Consider the following 25,929-nt stretch of genomic DNA (forward strand, 5'->3'; position numbering starts at 1 on the left):
AGAAACTAGTCTTTACCTCTTTCTAATCCTTAAAGTGCTAATAACCTCTTCTATGAGACAGTCAGTCAACAGTTTTGCGAGCATTGAATGGATTTTACAGCTGTGCGTAAAAACACTGTCTGTGTTCAGCCTCTGCTTTCAGTCTTTCTGCTCTACACACAAGCTGCTTAATATAGCACACACGCATAGTCAAATACGTCAGCGCTTTTAGCATGCTTGACATTTCTCTCAGTCTGCAGCCAGCACATGCAAGTTGTCCAGTGACATTTGACACACCGTCTGGTGGAATGAAGGTAGAGTCAGAGCAAAACAAAAATGCATCAAATGAAAAACTGCAAACGGAGAGGTGTAAACGGGATTTATAACCCTGCTGAGAAGCCACTTTGTTTTTTTTGTTTTTTTTGCTTTCAGAGCTGTCTCATTTTCCTTCCCCTTCCTCCATTCTTTTTCCTTTCTCCATGAAGTCTTACTCCCCTAGTCCCACCATGTTTCTCACCTCATCGTCACCTTGTTGTCTCCATCTGTCACACATGCCTACGCACACACACACAACCTCATACACCCACTTCTCTCTGTACAAACACAAACTTAGGTATTTTTGGCATCCTCTTTTCCTCTTTCCTGCAAGGATCCTTTTTACCCCCAAATGTTTTTTGCTTTCATTGTTTTCCTGCTGTCGTATATTTTTTCAATCTGAATCTTTTTTAATGGTAATGTTTGAGTTTTATTCTTTTTAATTTTTTAAATTTAGCTCAACTGAATTTGTTGCTTTTAGTAACGTGTTAATTTAGTTTCAACTTGTTTATGTTTTAATAATGTTTATGTAACATAACAATACTAATCACCTTTGTGTAATAATTGTTTTTACCTTCTTCTTTTGTGCCGTTTGGACCAGTCCTACTTTTCGCAATTCTGTGAGTTTGTTCCCCCCCCCCCACATACTTAAAGAGTCACCAAAAACTATCTAGTATCTGGTGGAAAAAAATTTTGAGCATACTGAATCCCCAAATAATGCCCCCCCCCCCCTTTTGTAGCAATGTATGAAAGTTGGCAATTTTCACATTTCTGCACAATATGTGAAAAAATAACTTGTTCAAGCAATCTTCAAGAAATGTCACACAGGTGCCACCAGGTTAAGTCCACAACCACAACTGAAGTTTCGTTGACCGTTGACCTAAAAATATATATTGAACTTTTTGAAAAAAAAACAACAATCTTTTGTACCTTGTTCTACAAATTTAAACTCCTTCCAGGGATTTTGATCTATTGTATCGGAACTCTTTGATCCTCGCTGGGAAGCTGCTTGGGAAAATATTGATTTTAAAGTTTGTAGATTTTAAACAACCTTAGCCTTGCAAGCTTAAAAAACGTAGCATACACCTGTTGCTCCCACATTTTTTTAAACGTAGTATTGTGAAATACATGAATCCCTGGCTAAAGCTGAAGGAATCAAAATGAAATACAATATGAACATATTAGGAAGAAAAACCTCAGTTGCCAAAGAAGTCCAAAAATTTACTTTTGCCTATGTTTCGAAGTTACATAGACCTGTTTGTCACCCCCAGCCGATCAAATAATTAAATGGTTGCTATGGAGATTAAAGCAACACAAAAACAGCATTTAAGAATAATATTTTATTTGCAGGGTGGCAGGGGCAGAAGGGGGAGAGGTAGGGGCGTGTAGCAGCCGCTCAGCCAGTAACGGTGGGTCAAAAGGAGGCTGCGAGGGAGGGAGCCGATTTCTGCACTTCTTTCCTCCTTTTCCCGCTACGGATGTGTTCTTTGAATTTTCACATCTTTTACCATAACCAAACAGTTGGCTCTCTTTTGATAAGTAGATTTCTGTTTCAGTGTATGTAAATACAGATTTGTGTGGGGATTGGTCTTATTAAATATAGGAAACATGTTTAACTCTAAATATACGTTGAATACTTTAAGGAAATATTTGTCCATTTTCTGCTTTTAGTCATGTATGTTTGATTAAATACATATAACGGTGGAGCCAGAGGTAAGGCATTTTCTCTGGGTGACTTCATAGCTGGCTTTGTCAATCTCTATTTATGATCTATGGCCCCAACTCAGAGGTGAATTTCTAATGAACTCCTGCCGCTCTGCAGAAACTTTGTCCTAGAAAATGACAGGTTTTTATGATTTTTGATTAAAAAAAAACAGCATGATCACAATTAAAAGACCACTGAGAACACATTTAAATAGATCAAATGATGACTGGAGTGGGTCTTTGACACAAACAGCCCTTAAACATGGTGGCAGAGGTGTTATCATGTGGGCTTGATGTGCAGTTTTTGGAGCCAGCACTTGGACAAAGAACCCCTAAGTTTTCCAGAGAACTAATACATTTTAAAACCATCTGAAACAAAATTAAAAGGTAATTAAAACTAGGTAATTCTACTGCTCAATGATCTGAACTCTACCATGAAATTTACAACCATTGGTTAGAAAAAGTCTCAAGATGGTAAACACCTGTAGCTACTACTTAGAAAACCTGAGTCAACAGGGACGGACATTGTCAATTCCATCACAACAATAGGAAAAATATCTTACACAAAATTAATGAGCTGAAATTGTACTTTGCTTTTCCTTCACACTCCGTTTGAATTTTCTTTTCAATCTGTGAGTACATTTTATATTTTAAACAAGTATACTTTGTATCTGAGGTTATTTAATGCAAAGATTACTTTTATTTAATTTAAAATCCTGATACATGAAACCTCAGGGCTTAAGGAATAGAGAATAGTTTCCTCTGCACATAAATGTTTAAAAACACTTGTGTGTATCTGTGGCAGTGACAAAGAGTGTGAGAGATTGCACATCTCTCCCCCTGTTAGATAAATAGTATCTGCCACACACAGGAGTATGCTAGCAGTGCTTTATGGCTTCACTTTGTTCTGTGACAGTCTCACCTTGCCTGACATACACGGATATACGGTGTGTTTCTGTAGTTTTCAGTGATTGATGTAACCCGAGTAGTATATGTGACACAGTGGAACAAGTCAATGCTGATTCATTGAGACGGGGAGAAGTCACTGGTGAAAGAACAATGTAAGAAAAAGCAGTGTAGAAACTGGTAATTGTTGTTAAGTAAATACTTGCTATAGTGGTATATGTGTCAACGACAATTGCAGTACAGGTATCAGTGGATGCAGTTTATTTTTCTTGGATAAAAATATAGTTTCATATGAAAGCTAGACTTCATACAGGAGAAATTGAAGTAGCCAAGTAGCTGCCCCGACACAACTGGGTCTCTGCCAAACCACCTGTGTAAAGGCACTGAATGATGAATGATAAATTGCGTATAGTTGTATGGCGCTTTTTTACCTTCCTTGAAGGTCCAAAGTGCTTTACAGTCCCATTCCCACACTGATGGGGCTCCACTGCTGAACACTGGCACCAAACATCCACCAGAGGCAACGTGGAATTCAGTGTCTTGCCCAAGGACACTATGACAATGGGCTGGCAAGGCGGGAATCAAACCTGCAATTGCCCAACTGCTGTAACACGGCTTATTAAATGGCCAATCAGATGAACATTCAAAAAGTTTGATTGACAGATTCTCCAGACCCCGCTTTGATTGGTAGGAGTGTGGCCTTCAAACAACTTCATGCCTGATTGGTGAGAGTGGTTGCCACAGAAACATTGACTCAGTCTGACTCGACCAGTCACTGCTTACTGACTATTTCTGGTTTCAACATGGCTGCATTTGGGCGGCCGTGGTGCAGCGGTAGGGCGGTCAACCCATGATCGTAAGATTGCAGGTTCCATTCCCGCCTTGCACACCCATGTGTCGAAGTGTCCTTGGGCAAGACACTGAACCCCACCTTGCCTCTGGTGGTAGGTTGGCGCTAGTGTTCGGCAGCGGAGCCGCCACCAGTGTGTGAATGTGTGTGTGACTGGGTGAATGGGTCTGTGACTGTAAAGCGCTTTGGGCCTTGTAGGTTGAAAAGCGCTTTATAAGTATACACCATTTACCATTTGTGTTGTGAAAAAATGGGGGCTGAATTGACTTCATTTGGTTGGAGCTGGAAGTAAACCATTCTTTATGTTTGGCGTCCCACTCACTTGGACCAGTTCTCATTTACAGTCAATGGTTCTGCATTGAGGCAACTGTTTCTATGGGGTAATACAGTTGAAGTCTCATGGGTTGCCAGAAACCTATATGAAATGTCTTCTATTTGACCTGCACCCTGAGGGGGCAGTGAGGTGCAGCCACAAGTGTGTTTGGGATACTGGTTTGACTCTCCAAACGTCAATGCTGAACATTGGGTGATGTTGGATCACAGTTCTGGAATCTGTGGTGTGTCCCAACTAAGGATGCAAATCCACACACAGTCTTGCAGATTCCAGGGCCTTGCTATTGAGAAATGACTATGCAAACATTCATCAGCAGCTTTGTTCAGCCAATCATGACATCAATAATGGAGACATCAGCAAGAAAAAAAGCCCAGTTTGCAGACTTTTAGATTGAGAGGCTGCTCACAGAGGTGAAACTTCAAGAAAAGGTTTTGTTATGTGTATATGAGTCTTGGAAAATTTCCCAGAAATCTTCCAAGTGAGGATTTCTAATGTCCTTTTATACATATTTTATTGAAACCCCTGACACCTTTATATACAGCTATGAAAAAAGAAAATCACATATGTTTTTGCTTTTAAGTAGATGCTACATTTAATTATTTTTGGAGCCAAAGCGGTTTGTTGCATATTTGCAACAACAAGCATTAAGGGGTATTTAACCTTCACATTATTGTAAAACTCAACAGTTTTTAAAAAAACGAACATGACACAGCAACTTGAAATAATAAAAAAAAGGAAAAGTACTGATGTCTGAATTTAGAATTTGTGCGTTTCGCACAGTGTATGTTTTTGCATTCTTATTGAAACACCCTTTTATAGATGCTTCTGAGGGGGTTTTATGTAGTGAATGTGATCAGACAAAGGCGCCACAGCATCTTCTCATAGGTTAGAAGCATTAAAACAAATGATCCACTTAGTCATTGCACGTATCGCTCTGCACTTCTCTGTCTGGCTGCCGTCTTTGTCTACCATTACCCAGAGCAGGTCTTTGTCATGCGTATGTGAAGCGACAGTGTTCCTGTGCGTGCACTAAAAGCAGGGTGTGCTCCAAAGCCCATGGCCGTCACACAGCACATCAACTGTCACAACTGACCTGACTCCCCCTCTGAGGATCATGCATGGCTGAGTGTGATTAGGTTAAACACACTCTCTAAATAAGACTTGACATGGTAGTGTGTGTTCGCCGTGTGGCGTGTTTTTGTGTGTGTGTGTGTGTGTGTGCGCGCGATGGCAAAGAGTGTATTGAAAACTGCTTGTCATGGATGCCAAAACCTCCCATGCTGCTTTGCAATCGCCCTGGCTGTTCAATGCGAGCCGGTTTCAATCAGATACATTGCACACTCTGGCAGAACCACACACAGCATTCCTACAGAGCTTAGCTTTGCCGCTGCTTCTTTACTGATAACCACCTCAATTTAAACTCACAGTGGGAGCAACCTTCACAGACTATTTTCATCAAAGGCACCTTCCTCTATTACTCCTTATTGCCTCCATTTTCATAGTTCTGCTTGTGTGGATCAGTCATATTTCTTGAAAATCAAATTGCTTTTTTTTTCCTGGTCTGGTGGGTCAAAAAGCTTCACAGCTGCAATTCTGATTCAAACCACCAGAATTGACACTGCTGCTGACACTCAAGGTTACAGCTCAGCTGATATCATCTTAGAGCCGGCAATCGCATGGCTTGTTCAAGATGGTCGGCTTTAAGGGTTTGATTTCACTTCCTGACAGGGACATGACAGAACATGTGTACAGACTCTATTTAGAGGATAGGAATTAAATGACATTACTCTGTATAAGCACATCGACCGACATTCAGAGTTAGAAGAAACAGAGCTGTTAAATAAAGCTCCATTGCAGAGTAAAATTTAAAAAAGGGTTTGAACCCATTAAAATAAAAAAGTGTAATTCTTTGTCTTGCGACTGCTCCCTTTGGGGCAGCAAATCTGTCTAATCCTCTCCTCTGCATTGCCCTCACCCACACTAACCACCCGATGTGTTTTTTCACTCCATCTATGCTTAAAAGTATTCTTAAAACAAATAATAATAAAAAAAAGAATATAAGATGTTCTTCCCTTGTTATAAGTGAAAACATTTGCCAGAGTCTTTAGTTGAAGATTTCTTAATATAAGCTATTATGTTGTGCCCTTTTAAGACCAAATTTAATGTTAAAATTAGCCATAAACACTCCTTTTAGGTCTATTGTTTTGCTAAAATGACTAATTAGGTTACATATATAATGCCACTTTGGCTTAGAAATATCAGTCAAAAGGAAATAAACAGTAATAAACGGGCAAAATAAACCCAGAAGCTTCCCAAGCTCAAAGTTTTATTGCACATTTGAGTGTGTAACATATTTACAACACAATGTTTTCAATATTTAGATTAAAATATAGATTTACATTTAGATAAAATTAAATTTAACATTTACATTCACACTCACTGGCCTCTGGCCACTTTATTGGGACTGATAACGAAAAAGATTTTATGAAAAATCGTATCTTTATGTAACTGTTCATTTTAAAGACCCTTTGAACAACACCGGACACATGCACTTAACTTATAAGGCACACCTGTCCATCTGCTCATCAACACAAATTTCTAATCAGCCAATCACATGGCAGCAAGTGAATGCATTTAGGCATGTAGACATGGTCAAAACAATCTGCTGCAGTTCAAACAGAGCACCAGAATGGGGAAAAAAGGTGGTTTAAGGCAGTGTTTTTCAACCTTTTTTGAGCCACAGCACACTTTAACCTTGACAAAAATCCCACGGCACACCAGCATCCAAACCTTAAAAAAAGGAAAAACTCATAGTTTGTATTGATCTACAGTCCCTCCACAATCTCACATGCATTTTGGTGGTAATTGTGGCTGAAAAAGCTGGAAGTTGTTTTTTCTAAAAGATGTAATAAAAGTTAAGTTAGAACATTTAAAAACTGTTTGACGTATGTTCGTTGTGGTTTCAAGACGTTTAACAAGTAAGACTCATTGTGCGCTGAGACGCTTGTCACTTTAACCCAATGCATCATGGGAGATGTAGTGCAAACAGCCGCTGAACAGCAGACAGACTCTGAGCTTCATGGTTTTGTTCACTTGTTCTACAGTCTGACACCGGATTCTGTGGACAGCTACACCGCTAAAGACGAGCTTTAGCTGGTATTTTGTTAGAACTGAGAGAGAATCTGCAGAATCGGAACAAGACTGTGAAGACTTTAACCACCTCTGATTGGTCAAACTGATGACGTGTGATTAAGCCTCCAAGAATAATTGGTGGAGACAGTTAAAGGGGCGGGACTTCTCCGAAAACAGATGACGCTACGGCTAAATCGCGTTACCGTCATTGTTAACAAAATGTCTTCAATAGAATCAAATAAACAGAAAGAAAAAAGTATTTTACGATCTTTCATATTCCTTACTACTCAGTGTTTTATCAGGGCCTGTTTGATGAACTAAGAGCTGATATCCTGGAGATGGGAAATCTTTTTAGATCAGTCAATGAGGGCAATTCTTTAGGGCCCACCTGACCGTCTCCCACAGCACACTAGTGTGCCACGGCACACTGGTTGAAAAACACTGGTTTAAGGGACTTTAAACATGATGTAGTTGTTGGTGCCAGACAGGCTGATCTAAATATTTCAAAAACTGCCGATCCACTGGAATTTTCACCCACAACCATCTCTAAGGTTTACAGAGAATGGTATGAAAAAGGGAAAATATCCAGTGAGCAGCAGTTTTTTGCCTGGACATGCCTTGTTGATGCTAAAGGTCAGAGGAGAATGGCCAGACTGGTTCCAGCTGATAGAAAGGCAACCACTTTAACCACTGGTTATTTGAGTTACTGCAGAAGAGTATTTCTGGATGCACAACACATCCAACCTTGAGGAAGATGGGCTACAGCAGCAGAAGACCACAGGTAAGTACAGGAAACCAAGGCTACAGTTCAGACAGACTCACCAAAATTGGACAATAGTTTGGAAAAACGTTCACTGGTCTGCTGAGTCTCTATTTCTGCCGCCAAATTCAGATGGTAGGGTAAGAATTTGGCATCTACAACATGAATGCATGGATCCATCCTGCCTTGTATAGTATACAGGGCTCAGGCCGCTGCTGAGCATGGTTGAAATGCCACAGCCTTGTATTGTAGCTGACCTGTCCATCCCTTTATTACCACAGTGTACCATCTTCTGATGGCCAGGATTAAGGCAGTTCTGAAGGCAAAATTGATAATAGCAAGGTGTCTTTTAAGGTGTTCATATTTTAAATTTATATTTAGCACATAAAAGTACATACCTTGAAGTAACAGATAATGCTTTATTTGTGGTTAATTCTGACACAATGTGACACATTGGCCACATCGACTGTCCCTTTCAAGTGAACCGAAACCCTTGTTGAATGACCTTTTCACTTCTCAAAATAAGCCTGCTCTTTAAGGAAACTGAACTGAAAAGTGTCCCTGGAGAGAGAAACTGTAAATGCATCACTGATGCTTTCAAAGCTGACTTCCAGTTTGGCACTGATCAAGGCTGAAGTTCTGGAGATTTAGTCTATAATAAATTGAATGAGAATTTTTTAAAGCTAGCTGTTCCTCATTATTAAACACTGGCTTTGTTTAACAAGGACCTCTTCCAGCGTTAGCTCTAGAGTCCTCAGGTTGTCCCTCGTGCATGCTTAGCTCTCACTACAGCTCCACTTTTCAACGTATCACTGAGCGGTGGGTTACCCTGTGTGTCCTCTGATTGCCTGAATCACACCGCAGTGCTGCTGCTCCCTCATCTGCAGAAAATGGTCCCAAAGGGTACCACATAGTAATACACATGTTAAAAGCAAGCTCTTTAAATACATCATTGTCTTGTAAAAGGATTTTAAGTTAATGTTTAATAAACTGTTTTATTAGAGCTCCAAGACTTGAATCTGGTGTAAAGCGTATTTTCCTGTGTGATTCATGAGTATGGTCAGGGTACCTCTTTAAGGTCCCACTCAATCCAGTTTTGATCTGATAAAAAAAGTGTTCCCAGTTTTCTTTTAATAATTATTTTGTGGTTTTTAGTCAAAAAAAAAAAAAAAACTGTGTCATTTTCTACATATAGTTTCTGCAAATCAGCAGTAGTGGACTGTTGGTGTGAAGTGAGCCCAACCCCACTTCCCATCATCCATCTCTTTACACTCTCTCCCGCTAGCTTACAGCCCTTTACACCTCCAACCTAACATTACTGTGTAACAAAATACCGAAGTTATCCAGCTATACAGTTTTGGGCCAGCTCAGAAGAGGAAAACAAAGTGTATGTCTATTTGTCCAACTGTCTCTCCATCCGTCATCACGTTCTTTTGCCTTATTTTTTTGTATTTTATGTTTTTTTTGTGCCTTTTATTCTGTGTAGGTGTTTTTTTGTTGTTGTAGTTTTTATCTTTTAAGTTAATTGTGGGTTCTTGTGGGTTATCACATTTGGGGAAGCGCATTTAGAGAGTGTTGCCCCACCTTGCCCATGCCTATATCAAGCCTTGGTTTTGACATATATATATATTTTTTTTTTTAATCGAAAGGAAACAGGGGACACAAGTGTGAAAGTCATACAAAATCACATCTCACAATATATTGGTAAAATTCCTTTTTTTTTATTGAGATAATAATACTACAACCCAAAAAAAAAAAAACGAAGTCTAGGGACAAGGAGCTAAACTTCGAATTAGCCACAAAACTTAGATTGTCAAATAAATGCAAATATTTTTTTTTACTTTTCAGAATACCATTGGTTAAATCAAATTAAAATTTAATTAGAATAATGAGCCACTTTATGTGTTAATATGTTGTTGATGGAAAAAATACACCTTTCTCAGAATGTATTTCTCATCCATAAAGAGCTGTTTTTTCAGTATTTCTAAGTAAATGAAATCGCCTATGCTTATCTGGCATTTTTGTGGCTTACAATAGAATCAAATCAATAAATCATTCTGTTGTAAAATCTTCCACATTCCCAGTTTTGTATCTTTAAGGTCAAAGAAGAGATTTATGTAAGATTTCTTTGATTGTTTTGGTTTTTGTCTTCAACACGCATTTCATCGACATGATCTTTCCCCTCCTGCTTTCCCTCAGCTGTGTCTTCTTCGGCCCAATGCATTCATCAGGACTCCTCTTTGCAGAAGGTTATTCCTCAATATTGCAGGATAAAAAGGCTAAAATGAATCCAGATCCCTCACTAATCCTGTCAGTGAGCCTGCAGCTGTCATGGCTAATCTTTGCCATTTAACGTATAGTCACAAATTGCACCTCGGTGAGAGGCCCTGCAGCGGCCTATATCGCTTTCCAACAGGCACACAAGGCGTTTGCTCTGACGCACACATATTCCTGGCCTCTTCTTAAGCACAGAAATCCTCCCTTTGATCTGGATTGCTGCTCATCGCACTCTCGAAACCGGCACCGCGGTCCGGCTTGAGATGAAGCGCTAAGTGCCTTTCCGTGTAGCTGAAGTCGGGGAAACCTCTCTGAAAACTTAAACAGCTTCTCTGTTAAAAACCTGTGAGGTTAAAAAAAACTTTTAATACATGCACATGATGAACATATCTTTTCTTTGGGATAGGTGTTCAGTAGAAATGTCTTTTTAGTAACATTTTGGTTTATTTTATTTAACACTTTTATTCACTCGAACTACTTAATTTTAGAGTTAGTTTTTTAAAAATGCTTGAATTCATAACGACTGACCTCGGGAGGCAGGAAGTGTCAGACGTGGCGAAGCCTGCTAAAGCTTTTCTGTGCATGACTGAAAACACAGATTAATGTGGTCTTGAAAACATTCCGGTCTTGCTCCGTCGAGCTGCGCCTTATGAATCGTCTGTTCACACACGTTGCTCACCACAGCTGCGAGTGCAGATTCTAAGTGACGCTGCGGTGTGTGAAATGGCAGGGAGGGCGCCCTTGAAATGACAAAGCGAAAAATTTACAGTGCTGGATCGATGCTAGCACCCACATGCACCCCCGATTGCCTTCCCGCTCTTGTGTAAATATGGCTGTGCTCCAAGATGTTTTGCGAGCACAAGATGGGTCCAAGCGTATCAGTTTCAGTTTGTTCAAAGAAGAGAACATACGTTCTTCACCCTAGCATCAAATTTGGTTCAAATATTGATGGTCCAGGTGTTTTTTTCACCAGTATTTGATGGGTCTGTGTTAAAATCTTTAACATTAGTGTAACCACAGGTTTGAAGAAAATTTGTAGAACATTAGATACTCTGATTTTAGCCTCTCTTTGCTTGCTCAAAGGTCAACAGGTAAAATCCGTTGACTTGCAAATTGTTTTTGGAATAGTTCCGCGCATCGTTCTATTGGAGAAATTCATCACCCCTTTTTCTTCAAGCACAAACGTTGTGTGTACAACTTGAGGAAAAGGCGGGCAGACAGCTTCATCACACACAGAACTCGGTTTAACAGGAGCCTTTTCCTTACCACAGTCAGATTAAGGGCAAACATTTAAACCATTCCATTTTGAAAAGAGGATACATAATATAAGTGCATGGATGTGTGTGCACACTATACGTAAGCTACAATTCTCGGTTTAATACCAAACCGCTTTTCTACCTTCTTCAAAGGTTGAACGCACTTTACAGTCACAGACCCATTGACCCATTCACACACTGGTGGCGGCTCCGTAGGCAAGGTGGAGTTCAGTTTAGTATTTTTACTGTAAACTAAACAGTTGCAGGTGAAAATCTAAAGTTCTTATCAAAAATTGTTCATTCAGTTCTTGTTTGAATCCAAATAAATATTATCTATTTTTTTGTACAATCATACTTTTTCAAGTCAAAAAATTAAAAACAGTTTTCTCAAATAACATTTTTAATATAGTTATAAGTTTTTTTTCTTATAAAGAAAAACGGTGTGACCTACCTCTATTTAAACTAAATCAATTGTTGAATGTTGTTCAACTGGGGCTCAAGACGAATTTCTAGAAAGCTTTTCTAAATTTACTCACATTCTTTCGCTTTCCTGTAAAGTTTCTGAAAACATTACTTCATTTTCAAAGCAAATTTTGGGTTAGTGATTGTCATTCCAAATTTGCTGTAGGGTTGGAGATATGCACAGAGACAAAAAAAGGACATTTTTTTCAAACAAGTCTTTTTTTACTTTGCTAAATTTAAAAAAAGCTTATCTCCTCCCAGCATTTATGGACAACTTGACACCTGTTTCATACTCAGCAGTAAGGACCAAACAAAAAGGCATACATTAAAAGAAAATTCTTGCTTTTCTGTCATTGTGCAAACACAACTTCGCATAAAAAAGGTATAAAAGCAAAGTACAGTGTTTTCTTCCAACAGACGCCCTTTAATTGTGCGTTTTGTGTATTTGTTTGTGCTGTTTGTTGTGATTGTAGTCTATCCCTGCTTAGGCTCATTATTGGGCTACATGTTTTCCCTTGAGAGTTGGCTGACTTATCATCAGCAGCAGACTTATCATCACTGAAACAGAAAAGACCATCTTTTAGAGAATTTTATTTTATATTAACCTTTTGACCCCTACATTATTTCCAGCAATAATTAAAAAAAAAAAAAAAAAACTTTGGTATGTTTTTGTTTTCAAGTAGATGCTAAATTATCATATTTTCCAAAATAGTAGGCCCGCTTAAAAGCTTAAATAAAAAATAAATAAAACAATGGCAGTGCGCTTGTTAATCCGAAGCAGACATGTGGATTAATTCTGGTGTTTACTGATGTTGAAGCAATTTTGAGAGAGCCTACATGGCTTTCACATTAGCCACTAACATGGCTAACATGTAGCTGTGTCTATTGTGGCTAATGTGTAGAGCGTCACAAACAAGTTCTAGTTACTGTGAATGTAGGTACTAATATCTGATTGATGAACATATCTCTGACTCTTTTGTCTCATTTACAGCAACTTATAGTTTGGTGCATCTCATATCATCTCATACAAGTTTGAAACACACGCATTCACTGATGGTGGGGTTTTTGTCCAGTGCATCCTATAGTGCACAACATTCAGTGAAATAAGAATGTAACAGAAGTGGTTTGATGCTTATTTTCATTAGATGCCAAGAGGTTAAAAAAGGTGTTTTATAAGAAAAAAAATGTTTACACTGGCATTTATGTTTCCTGTCTTTCAGTGATGTGTAACATATTTCATGTAAATATATTAAGTTTTTGCCATTCAGCTCTGATTTTGTCACTCTCTAAAGTTTGCTTCTAGCTCATAGCATCTCTCGTTTTCTAAAAGACTGGGTCCATTTATTGAAGCTCTGTGCTCATTCATTCTGGGTGAGAGTTCACGCACAACGTGAGCGCAAGAAGTCTAAGGGAGAAAGATCCAGGCAGAGATTACAGAAAAAATGACAAAAACTGCAGGACAGAAAAAAAAGAGTCCTTAAGGGGAAAACAGCAGAAGATCAGAGAAAAGTGTCAGCTAATGAGAGAGTGTGAAAAAAATGGGAAGTCAGATGAGGATTACAGATACTGCAGCAGGAGAGCAAATGAACTGATGCACTATTGAATTCTTAGCCTGATTTACAGTGGATTTTAACTAACTCCGGCAATCAGTCAGGGGTATCTTAATCCAGCTGTATCTTTGGTTGACTCTGGATTTTACACATCTTTACCACCCTGGATAATTCTCAGGCTAAAAAGTGGAACTTTTTAGTTTTTTAATCTCCTCATGGCTTATGAAAAAAGTTATGAAAAATCAAGAGAATTCCTATAAAAAGCAATAAATAAGGTAAATATTTGACTTTAAGATTTAATGTACTGTTGAGTGGAGGGTGCAGACTGACAGTTCCTTATGATAAAAAAAAAGAGGACAAAATGAATGGATGATTAGATGAACGTACCTCCTGGGTGGGAGGAAAATGAAGAGATCAAAAGAGTGAATGGGGAGGTGGTAAAAGATGGATGGATGAGAGAATGTGTGGGAAGGAAAAAGAGACAAATGAATGTGAAAAGAGGGAGTACTCTCGATAAAAAATGTTTTGAGGGTAAAATATGGAATAATGGATGACGGCAAATGGGTAGAAAAAGTTGCGGTTTGCCAAAACTTGTTTTTCTTTGATCTGTTTTGACACTTGTATTGAAATGAGTAAATTAAAGATGTACTTGTAAACAAAATTGCATATTTATTGCAAAAACAACAGACAGAAAAAGGTACTTCCTCCTCTTTAAGTGTTATCTTTGGAACAAACGGAAACAGTTAAAGGTTATAAAGTGAGTTTAACTTTATTATAAAATAAATCAAACTCTAACAACTTGGAAAATTAACCAACTGTATTTCCAGGTAATTCGCAACAAAATAACATTTACGTTAAAAAACAATAAGTGAATTTAACCCTTTACTTAAATAAAATTATTTAATTTGTTCTTAATTAAAAAGCAATGCTCAGTAATACACATTACTAATGTAGCTTCAGCGACTGCAATTTAACTAGAACTATAAGGGTTAGCATTCTGACTGTGCTTTTCTGTCGCTACATGTTTTTAAATGTTGCAGAGTTTGGCATTAAATCTGTCTTACAATACAGACAGAAAGCAAAGCTCTCAATTTATCGGTCGATCTTTGTTCCAATACTCACCTATGGTCATGAGCTCTGGATCATGCCTGAAAGGGTAGGGTAAATCTATTGTTCACTTTTGGACTTTTTGTTGACTATTTGTTTTATTATTATTATTATTATTATTATTATACCTATTTTTTGTTGTTTATTGACTTATTATTTAATTTTTGTTATTATTTATTGTTTTTATTGACTTACTATTGATTTATTATTATTATTATTATCATTATTATTGTTGGGTTTTTCTAAATAATTACATGTCAAAAAGATCTAAAACTTCTAAATGTTTAGAAAATATTTTTAAAAATTCTTTGTAATACAATTTTTATTTGTAAGAAGTCCTGCAACCATCCATTTTTCATTAAAGTTTGAGCTTTGGATTTTAACAAAATGAGTCCAAAGTGCATTAAAATCTTAGGCACTGGATAGTCCCGCACTATAAAGTCTTTTAGGGGTTAGGAAGTAATGAGGGAATTTGGACACAACCTGAATGGAATAGCATCACTCAGTGTTGTGGTTGGTTTGCACAGATTATTAAGTTAATTCATAGTAACACACTGCGTTTAAAGTAATGGTAACAGCACTGTGATTGGTTAGATTACTCCATTACTGAAGATGTAACAGCTTCTACCTAATATGATCATTTTAAATAGTGATGGTAAAACACTGCTGCCAAGTCACAGTCCTGTGATGCTGTAAGCTGTTTCATTCTTCAGCACAATGTCGGGGGTGGACAAAGTCAACAATTAAAGATCGATCCAGTGTACCGATTACATTGACCAGGTCCAGGTAACCAGGAGTCAAACTAAGGTAAGGCTTTGACCACAAGGAAATTTCAGGGTAGAATGACCTTGCTAAGAAAGATTGACATATTTCAGCAAGAATGAAACTGAATTGCGAGACAAGTTGACCACCTGATGTCCCGGCTGTACAGAACGCACATGCATGAGTAACTGGTTTTACGCTTGCGTGACTGTAGCCCCACGCACGTTAGTGTGATCTTTAGCCTGTGTGTGTGCTCTGTCTCTGTCAGTGTGTCGCTGACAAGCACATGGAGGGTATAATTGGCATTGGCCTCATGTGGCACCGTAACAACAATCCACAGAAATGAAGGGTGCATTGATGTAAACAAATACTTGCTCCTCAACACACATTCAGACACACGCACACACACTCGCGCAGACACGCACACAGACATAAAAATGCAGTACCTCCAGTTTGCCTTTTCACTTAACACCCATCCTGCAGGCTCCCATGATACTCATTTTCTTGTTTTGATTTCAATGTCACACTGGTCCCACCTCCACTCTGTCATGCATCCCCCCACACCTCCCTCTGCATCAAACAGTCCTTTGACTATTTTTGTGTCTCTCAGTCTTTACCTCTATCCGCATTTTCCTCTCGCCACCTCAGCCCCCCTTCCTCTCCCTCTACTGTTTGTCTTTTCTTCTCTCTGGCAGGCTAGCAACATGCAAATCATGACCCACAAAAGCAAATCCTTCCCCTATCTCCGAAGAGACCTCCAGTAAAGCAGAAGTCCCCGGAGCTTGGATATTCCCCGCTTCCTTTGTCTCCTCCTTTCCCTTATTTAAGGTTATTTTTGAGAACTGCCAAGCATTCCTATGAGTTCAAGAAATCCAAGTCATCTTCGTTTAAAGTTTCTTTAATTAAAAATAAAATAACACCAGGATATAAATGGACTACACAAGAAAGTGTTATTTTAATGTAAAACATGAAAAGTAGCCCTGATTTGGGTCATCCTGCTATGCAAGACAGCAGGGAGAATGAAAAATTCAGATTTGTCTGGCTGAGACTATTAGATACTGACTGAAATGAAGCAAAACTTCAAAGAAAATGAAAGAAAACAATTTGTAAGAAAATAATTGAGAATCTGTCTTCTGTGCCTTAATTTAGTGTATTATTCAAAATCAGTGTTTTGTCCTAAATCTGATGGCAAGTCATTTTTGTTATATTTGCTTTTAATTTCAATTAATCAGCTTTAGTTTAAATTAAACATTATACAGGTGTATGGTAAATGTATTCACAATATGTAAACATACTGTTTTCTCATCCTTTTAACACAGCTTCTACTACATTCATCTTTCTATGACAGATGCATGATAAAGGGGCATTTGGGGGCCATGTCTTTAAGGTTGGGGTACTGCAAGAATCAGTTTCCTCTATCTTTTTGTCCCCTTTTTGTTCATTCATTTTGATTTTCTTTTCTTTATATGTGGAGCCAGCATGTAGTTTCTGTGCTGTTCTCTTTCATTAAAAAACCATTTCTGAGATAACTTAGCAATCATAGAGTTTTTCTGTGAACACTCCTTCCGTTTTTTGGATTTAAGGTCGCAGTTACTTGTTAAAATATCCTCATCCCTGTTTTTTGTTCTACATTCATAATTTAGTTTGTCATGTTGGACTGCAGAGTGGTGTAGAGGTTAGCATCTTGCCTCACAGTGAGTAGGCCCTGGTTTGAATCCTGGCCAGGTCTTTTCATTGTGAAGTTTGCATGTTCTCCTCGTGCATGTGTGGGTTTTGTCCTGGCACTCCAGCTTCCTCCCACAGTCCAAAAACATGCTTTATAGGTAATTGGTGACTCTAAATTGTCCCTATGTGTGAATGTAAGTGTGTGTGTGTGGGAGAGAGCTAGTATTTATGCTGTTGTGGGGGCAACAATCTGCTCACACAGTCACAGGATGGGGACCAGTTTGTGAGTGTGTGTAGTTGTGTGGTCCCAACAGACTGGTGACCTGTTCAAGGTCTTCACACAACAGTAGCTGGTTTAGAAGATGGATGGATGAATGGATGTTGAGCTGTTTTCTGAGTTTTATTAGGCTACTGTTTTATTTTTATATTTGTAAAACCAAAAAAGTACATTGATGTTGGGTCTGGGTCTCCTGCATTCAAGTCTCTTCATATAAGAAAAATATCATTAGGATCTGCCCTTAATTTAAGTTCACTTCAATCCCAAAATTTTGATCACAAAGCTGAAATAATTTCGAAAAATGTGAATTTCGTTTCATTTGAATTCTCTTCTGCAAGATCTGTGCTGGTTTATAAGCATTTCTTGTTTCTTCTTCCAAATCATCTACATATTTTGACAAAAGCATTTTTTAAAACCTTGAGAGAAATTTGTTTCTGCGTCCTCCTCCCTCAGCTGTTGGTGCTGTCCTTGGTGCTGAAAGCAGTTTAGCTTTACAACTAGCTGGTATCACTTGGCTGAAAAAATCTAAATGATCTGAATTTGCTCTCCATCTATTCCATTTCCTTCCCATTTTTCGCCTCCACCATCTGCTGTTGTCTCACTCCTCCCCCAACTCACATGCAACTTCTTGTTTTGTATTTGCTTTCTAGGACCTAATAGCCACAAAATCACACTTTTCAGTGTTATCTTAGCCATTATTTTTAGGTGTCAGTCTGCAGGTACATTTAGCACATGCAGCATTTATGCAACGCATGTGTGTTGTATATTTATTTATTTATTTATTTATTTTTTTTTTTTTTTTAACTTGTCCTGTCCAACAGCTAGGCAGACAGATGAGAGCTGAGGGCCTCTTGTGTTGGACATATTTTACTTTAACAAGAGGGGTTATTAATCTTCAGACAAACCAAAGGTATGTCTGAATAAACCCCTTTTGTAATTGAGGCCAAACATTATTAATTTCAATCATGTTTGAAAATCTTTGGTGTTGGACCGGACGGAAAAGGAAAGAGGGGAAGAAGAGAGAGGGACATTAGAGAGAGAGGGGGGGGGGTAGGAGGGTGATAATAGGAGGGGAAGGGGGGTAAGACCATGAAGCAGCATAAAGCAACAAGTTTACTGGTTGTTAATCATTATGGTAAGGTTCAAATGTAGTACAAAAAGGGTGGGGCCTATCCACACACACACTCAAATGTTATAAACACACCTGCTAGCTGCAAAAATGTCCACCTGTCGACATGTACACAAAACAGATAGTGTTCACACGCATACTTATGCCTTAAAACCAACTAGTGTGAAATATTTCAGACATTCAATCATGCAAACTGTTAGTGCAAAGGTGAGCTAACACCTGTGCTCAGGTGAGTGTTTATGTTCTTCTAAAATGGATGGTGGAACGTGACAAGAAGGAGGGAGAGTGCCCAGCCATCCCCACCCCCAACGCCACACGGGAACCGGTAGGGAACAACCGCCGCCCGGGAGACCAAGCCCGCCACCCAGGCCAGGGCCAGCAGGACCGCCGCAAGGCCCCCAGAGCCAGAGAGCAGGGAGGCACGGAGGGAAAGAGAACGCCGCCCCAGCCCAACCAGGAGAGCAGCCCCCCCGCCGCGCCGGGAGCGCCCAACGCAGGGCCCCACCGGAGAAGGACGCCCACAGCCCCAGACGAGCACCCCACCACCACCCAGGAGTTCCGGGCATCCCCCCGCCCCCACCCCAGGTACGAGCCAGGACCCCCCAAGGGAGACCCGCTTCGCACTCCAGGCAGCCATCCGCCCGGCCCACGGTTGGTCCAGGGAGGAGCAAGGCAGGGGCCCGCCGCCCCCGCCCAGGAGGGGGGAACCCTGGGGAAAAAAGAGGGCCCACAAGGGGTGTTATAAATATGGCCCGACCAGGCTCGGCCATGTTGGAAGTTTGGCGGGGCCCAGCGCTCAGGGGCAAGGACCAGGACCCACCCCCCAGGGACACGAACACCCCCGGCTCAGGTGTAATATGAACCCCCCCCACCGTGCAGAGAGAGCACCGCCGGGCCCAGGGAGCCAGCACCCAAGGGACACGGCCGCCATCGCCAAGGGGCCCGCACCCCCCACCAGGGAAGGGGTAGGGGACAGATGGACCCAGGTCCCACCTTCCTTGCAAAATGTGTGTGCGTGTATGTGTGTTTGAAAGGGTGTGTGTGTGCATGTGTGTGTGTTTATGTTGGAATGTATATGTTGAAGGGGGAGGGGTGTGTGTACTAAGGGGGGTGCAGTTAAAATTGGCGAGTAGGGCACTAAGGGGACATCTCCTGATTACTCACAGTGATGTCCCCTCACCCTCCCCACCAAGGGGCCCTAAATGTCTAAGGTGCGGTTAAAATTGGGGGGTAGGGTGCCAGGAGGACATCTGCTGCTTGCTGGCAGTGATGTCCAAGCACCCCCCCTACCAAGGACCCTACATGTCTAAGGTGCAAATAAAACCGAAAGAGGGGGGGCCCAATCCATACGGCAACCATAGGAGGGGGGCCACTGCCAAGTGTTGTATATTTATAACTGACTAATTTAATGTATATAATTTGCATGTATTTTAAAATTCTTCCAGTTTTCAAGTGAAATGTGTTTTTCATTGTATATATATCTATATCTATATATATATATATATATATATATAGATATATATATATCTATATATATATATATATATATATATAGATATATATATATATATCTATATATATATATCTATATATATATATATTACTTTTTATCCTACAATTGTCCTTCTAGCACTTTAATCTTAAAGGCTGTTCCAACAAAAGGTAAACTTTACCTAAATGAAAGGTTTTCTGCTTCTTGTGTATCTAGTTTGAACAAATATTAAGTGTCAGAGATATAATAAGCTTTAACTGCTTTCAAATCAAAAGTTTATCTGAGTTAATTTTCCGTATTTTCTCACAACATTATTTTATAAGGCGCACTGTCAGTGACTGGTCTATTTTTGAACTTATATAATATATAAGGTGGCCCGAACTATAAGGTGCATTGAGCAAGACAAAAGAGACAGAGATAAGTTACAGTAACTCAATAACTTGTTTGTTACAAGCTACATGTTAGCCATGTTAGAAGTGTTAGTCACATTTTCACAAGTAGCTCCCAACCTCGTTTCCAGCAGATAAAAAGAACAGACTGATATGGCAAAGAAAAATGTTGCTGGAATTATGCATACTCCCAAACTTGTAAATAACACGTAAAAAAAAAACACAGTCCAACATCGTTATACGACAGCGATGTTAGCGTATTCACAATAACACCCAAACTTTATTAGAACTTGTAAAACACACTGATATTTTGACAGAGCACCGTGTACCTTTCCAAATTGCTTCAACATTAACCAGAATGAATCCATATAATTAAAAAAACAATCCAGACTATAAGATGTTTTTGGGATAAAAATTGGGCATTTTTGTGCAAGGTTTTGGCTTTTATTTAGTGTCATCAAGACATGAAATCCAATGTCCTCCAGCATTTAAATGAAAATATGTGACATACCTTCTCTTTCCGCTTTACTTAGTTTCCTATCTGAACACCTTTAATGCATCTTTTGCTAAATCTAATTTATAGACTGGTTTTTTTTAGTTTAAACATAAAAACAGAGTTTGACTACTCTTACTTCTCTGCAAGCTCCAGAGCATACATCTATTTCTCACATTCATCTCATGCTTGCTATTAAAAATGTATGTACCCTAAAAATGGGCACAAGATAAAAAAAAAGAAAATTTAGATTAGATTTTTTTTCCCCTTAGGAAAAAAAAAAACATGAACATTTGGCTGCAAAAAAGCTCCCTACTTGTTACTGCTTTATCTGAACACCCACAGTCATACTTTGAGCTGACTGCACTTAGAGAAGAACTACCTGCTGAAAAAGACTGAGAGTCAGTGCCCACCAATGTAGACTAAAGTTCTTTTCCAATTATATGTGCACATTCAGACCATCAGCATTTGATTCTCTGTACTCTGCCTACATCTGAGAAAAAGTAAAATTTAAAATAATTTAAACAGATGTTTTATCAAAAAGACAAAAGGTCTATAGCAGGGGTGTCAAACTCATTTTCAACGAGGGCCACATCAGTATAGTGGCTGTCCTCAAAGGGCCAGATATAACTTATGCATGTAACTAAATGTAATAAAAAATAAACATGACTACTTCTTAATGTTAAATAACTCATTACAGTGATCGCGGTTTACTTTTCAGGGTTTCGCTGCTTCACGGATTTGCATCGTGCATTGTGTTCTGCATTCTGATTGGCTAAAAAGTCACTCCGCTTCTTCTCTACCTGTGCGTCAATAACGTTGCAGTTTAATATGTACACGTACGTAAAACAGCCTGCCAAATTTACATTATGTACGTGCAAATTCTATTGCAATTTCGAGTTTCTCTAAAACCCATAGAAAAAAGAGCGATAACTCCCTATCACTATGTTCTTCTCCCGGACAAACACACCTGCACTGCGGGCTCCAAAAGGAGAAAACACTGCAGAGCGGAGTCAGGATGCAGCAGCTCAGTCTGAGGAGCAGTGAAATACACCTGAGTCACTATTTGTCTAATTGTACTTTGTCTTTTTTTTACAATCATTTTAAACGTTATTGAGCCTGTGGAATGCTTTATTTCCTTTCAATGTATAATAGAGTATTTAATTGTATAATAATTGCGAACAAAAAAAAAAGGTTTCTACTCCGCCTATCACGAGTTCTTTTTGGAACGTAACCCCCGCGAAAAACAAGGGTTTACTGTACTCTGTATTTTTGGGTTTCTTAATTGCACTGTTTATTAAGGTCGTTACCTTACAGTGTATGTTTCATTACCAAGACACATAAGTAAATACTGATTCATTATTTTATTTATTATTTTAGTGTGGCAAATGATGTTAAAATTGATATAGTTTGTTTTCAATTGTTCTAAAATAAAACGTTTTCATGTACATAGTTTGCTATTTGTCTTCTTCCTCCTTGTTTTCATGCAGAAAAGTATTGATAAGAATAACCGATTGGTAAGCAGCATCGAAAAGAGGAGGAGTATCGATAAAATCTTAATGATATCCACCCTAAAAATAACACATTGTCATTAGATTTCATTAAATTGGATCCAAGCAAAGTAAAATAGAGTAAAGCACATTTGAAATAATATATTTATTAAGGTTATTGCAATGACTAAATACATGTTATGTAGTTCTATATCCTAAACCAATAATAAAAGTTGATAATGTAAGGTTAAAGCCACACCCATGAACAGCAGATTATTATTACAGCTGTCCTGAAAATTATAAATAAGGCTTTTTTCACTCTAAAAATAATTAAGTCAATATTCATACACATGAGTTAAGATGCATAAAAAGGAGCCACTAGTTCTGTTACGATATTCCTCTTTTTTTCACCTCATTCTGAAAAATACTCTAGGAATAAAGATAGTTAGAATCCTATTGTGTTAAGCTGTCCATCAAATATTCAGATTTTGTTTTCCCTTTCTCTCACCTTCTTAGTTGCCTGGAGGATTTAATGTGTTTAATTAAGAGGTGATTATATGTGACGGATGACACAGCAAGACCGCCATGACTTCATCCTGCTGCTGTGGCTCTGAACACTCTCTGCATCCACGTTTCCGGATCCACATCTCTTCCATAAGTCTCTCTATGTCTCCCTCCACTCCGGCAGCTGATTCTTCCATCTTGATACTTACAGAAATAAAAACTGTATTGATCCTGACAAAAAAATGATGAAGGCAGGAAATACAAGAACTGAAAGTTAAAAGGTTGAACTAAACACAATGTCTTTCTGAAGATGATGTCTTTTTGACCTTTTGGACACTCGCATGACATTTCACTAAGAGATAAATCAAAAGGAAATCAGCTTTGTTTGAGAGCTGCCCATCTGTTTGCAGAGCAAAATCTGTAGTGATACATGTCCTGAAGTGAGAAAACATCAATATGTATGCTATAACAACAACAATAAAAGCAAAAAATAATTGCAAGTATGTGTTTGTTGCCACAGCAATTGGTTTAGAATCAAATAAAAGCCTAAAAAGGGAGTTCTCTTGACTGTGAGAGAAAGCACAAAGCACCCAAAGAAAAACGCCATGACAAACCCTCAGCCCACAAGTCAAAATGAAGTGGCAGTGAGGCAACAGAGCCATCTTTATTTACAGCACACTTTCAGCTCATTGTGCTTTGTCTGCAAGCTTTTCTGTGTCTGCAGCGTGCTAACAATAAAGATAAAAGAACGATAACAAGACAAAGCAAGAAGAAAATCCAGAAAGAACAGAACACAAAAGAAAAGCTCCAAAGAAAGCAGAAGGCTCATAATTAGGAGAAGCTGTGAAAAACAGAAAAGTTGAAGAATTTATATTTTTGGATTGGTAAAACTTTTACAGTTCAGTATTTTTGGTCTCCATGATTAGTCGATGTGTGCGTGGGTGTGGGTGTGCTCTAAGCATCTAGAGAAAGACAGATGGGTCACAGAGATCTCCCTCTGTGAGTCTGGAGCTGCACCAGCTAATTGTGTCTTAATTAAATATGACCTGTCTGTCCCGGCTCCTGCTCTCCCATGGATGACACATGCTAGTGTGTTTATGTGTGTTTTTAAACTTTTAAAGCTGATTTTCTGTGTGGGGGGTGTTTGTGTGCTTAAAAACAGCTGAAACTGAAGTTCTGACCTGAAAAGCATTTTGTTTGTTGACCTGCCAGAAGAAAACTGGCTTTCCTACATGAGCATCAAACCACTACAGGTTTAGAATCATAAACATCACAGTCTGTGTTGCTTATTGCGTGAACGAAACATCAGATTGACAACTTTTCTCTTTATGTTGAGATAATATTTGAAGAAAAACAATTCTCAAATTCATTCAGTCGCTGCTATCTATGAAGCTTAATGCATGATTCATCATTTAACCTCTGACAGTATTTCCTAATTTAAAACTTTAATATCAGATTCCAGACTGATGGCAATAAGAGCTGCTGTCTTAGAAGATGGAGAGAAAAAACAAAGTAAGTAAAAAAATTGCCTTATTCTGAGGTGATGTTTACCCTTCTACAACAGAGCTTTACTCCAGTGTTTACATTCTTTCAACTACTGTAACTCTTCAACTATTTGCACAATTAACTTAATTCCAGTGAATTCTGAAGTGGAGAAGAGCAGATTTGCGCTGATATGCAACACTTTACAGTAGTGAAGAGCTTACACCAAGGGAGTCCATACCTTTTACAAAGAGGGCCACTGGTAGACCGTCCCCCGATGATGAAACCACCATCCCCCAGCCCCCCTCCCAACATTGGGCCCAGGTCTCCTCAGCCCAGGGGCCCCACCTTCCGGAGCGCCGACCCCACAGGCCCCACATCCCCCAGCCCACACAAAGAGAGAGGAGCCAAGAAAGCACTCCCCACCCCCGGAGCAAGCTCAAGCCCCGCCCCCAAGTGCCGCCCCTGGTCAGGCCTCGACAGGACCAAGGCAGTCGACCTGCCAGGGCAACCACCGATTGCCTCAGTGGAAACCACAACTCGCCTCTGAGAACCCATACTGATAGTGGACCCTCCCCCTCTCCTAGGCAGCCCCCCCCAAAAAATCTCAGGTCCAGCTGCGCAATTTTAGTGACAGGGTCATCGTGGAGATCTGGCACCAGTGCAATTCGAGCGGCACAATTCGATTTGGGCGGCGTGCAAAAGCTAAAAAAGTCTGTTTTTTGTTGTCTTTGATGTGTCAACCAATCAGGGACTCAACTTTGGGCACATGATGATGTTAGTGACAGCCGGTAGAAATCACATCCAATATGGTGGATCGATCCAATAGTTATCCTCCTGAAATTCCATTCATTTTCTTAACTCAGTGTAATTTTTTTAAGGACAGCGGGGTTTCTGGAACCCGTCCTGGCTATTGTTGGGCGAAGGCGGGTACACCCTAGACAGTGTGTTACAGGGCCCATGGGGCTGGAGCGATCGCAATCACTGTGCTGTCTCCTGGGAGGCAAGCTGGCGGCCACACAGAGAGCTACTGCGGGATAGGGAAGCAGCCTGCTTGGGCCTCCTGAACTTTAATGATATTTTTCTTAATTTCATCGAGACAATAATGAAAAAATAAATTTTATTCTGGCATTTATTTTTTTCCCTCTCGAGTTAATGCGGGACAGTAAGCCTGCAAACTTGGTCACAGAGAGATGGAAAGACCATGGAAGCGGCCGTCTTTCAGACACAACAGTGGGAGTGAAGCTACTGGTACAGGGAAAATGCCTGAATGATCTCATGAACCCAGACATGAAAAGGTGATTACCGATGTTTTGTAGAGCTCTACAAAAATTAGTAAACCTGATCTCTCATCATCCCCTATGTCTTCCATGCATTGTTAATAAGATAAACAGACCCACCGCTCCATGTAGTGATCAGGCTAAAAAACATTAGCTGGTAACTCCTCCTACACGCGGCCGGAGCGTCAAGCTTTGAACCAATATTTGTCACGCGAATCAGGTTCGGGGTGAATGCAGCTTATCGTCCAAGCGGATCATCTAAACATGGAAATGATGAATCAAACAGATTTATTGAGAAGTATTTAAACACCAAATGAAATCTGGCACTTCTTTG

At 39.4% G+C, this 25,929-nt stretch overlaps 1 protein-coding gene across 1 annotated transcript in view; it reads right to left on the minus strand.

Annotated features, from left to right (window-relative positions):
* shisa8 (shisa family member 8) overlaps positions 1 to 25,929 on the minus strand; it is a 130,599-nt gene that overhangs the window by 60,876 nt on the left and 43,794 nt on the right. The gene's annotated exons all lie outside the window — the stretch shown is intronic.

The sequence above is a fragment of the Oryzias latipes genome, chromosome 8 (genome assembly GCF_002234675.1).
Source record: "Oryzias latipes chromosome 8, ASM223467v1".
Taxonomy (NCBI): domain Eukaryota; kingdom Metazoa; phylum Chordata; class Actinopteri; order Beloniformes; family Adrianichthyidae; genus Oryzias; species Oryzias latipes.